Genomic DNA, 1,213 nt, shown 5'->3' on the forward strand with positions numbered 1-1,213 from the left:
GATGAGGATGAGGATGAAGATGAGGATGAGGATGAGGATGAGGATGAGGATGAGGATGAGGATCAGGATGAGGATGAAGATGAGGATGAGGATAAAGATGAAGGTGAGGATGAGGATGAGCTTGTGGATGAGGATGGAGGACGTGGATAGGATGAGGAAGAGGATAGGGAGGATAATCAGGATGAGGATAAGGATGAGGATGAGGATGAGGAGGAGGATGAGCATGAGGATGAGGATGAGTATGAGATGAGGATGAGGATGAGGATATGATGAGGACAAGGATAGGATGAGGATGAGGTTGAGAATTGGATGAGGAAGAGCATAGGTTGAGGACGTGGATAGGATGAGGATGAGGATAAGGAAGAGTATGAGAACGAGGATGAGGATGGGAATAAGATGAGGAAGAGGATAGGATGAGGATGAGGACGAGCATAGGATGAGGATGACGATGAGGATAGGATGAAGATGATGATGTGGATAGGATGAGGATGAGGATAAGGAAAGGATGAGGATAGGATGTGGACGGGGATAGGATGTGGAAGAAGATGAGGATGAGGAGGAGGGTAGGATGAGGATGAGGATGAGGACGAGGAATCGATGAGGAAGAGGATGAGGATGAGGATATGATGAGGATAGGATGGGGATGATAATAGGAAGAGGAAGAGGACGAGGATGAGGATGAGGATGAGGATGAGGATGAGGATGAGGATAGGATGAGGATGAGGATAGGATGAGAATGACGACGAGGATATGATGAGGATGAGAATGAGGATGAGGATGAGGATGTCGATGACGATGAGGATTAGGATATGATGACGACGAGGATAGGATGAGGAAGAGGAAGAGGATGAGGATGAGGATGAGAATAGGATGAGGAAGAGGATGAGGAAGAGGATGAGGATAGGATGAGGAAGAGGATAGGATGAGGATGAGGACGACGATAGGACATGGATGACGATGAGGATAGGATGAGGATGAGGACGTGGATAGGATGAGGAGGAGGATAGGATGAGGACGAGGACGAGGATAGGACATGGATGATGATGAGGATAGGATGAGGATGAGGACGTGGATAGGATGAGGATAAGGATAAGGATGAGGATAGGATGAGACTAGGATGAGGAAGAGGATAGGATGAGGATTAGGACGAGGATAGGACGAGGATGACGATGAGGATAGGATGAGGATGAGGACGTGGATAGGATAAGGATGA

The sequence above is a fragment of the Lupinus angustifolius genome, chromosome LG06 (genome assembly GCF_001865875.1).
Source record: "Lupinus angustifolius cultivar Tanjil chromosome LG06, LupAngTanjil_v1.0, whole genome shotgun sequence".
NCBI lineage: Eukaryota > Viridiplantae > Streptophyta > Magnoliopsida > Fabales > Fabaceae > Lupinus > Lupinus angustifolius.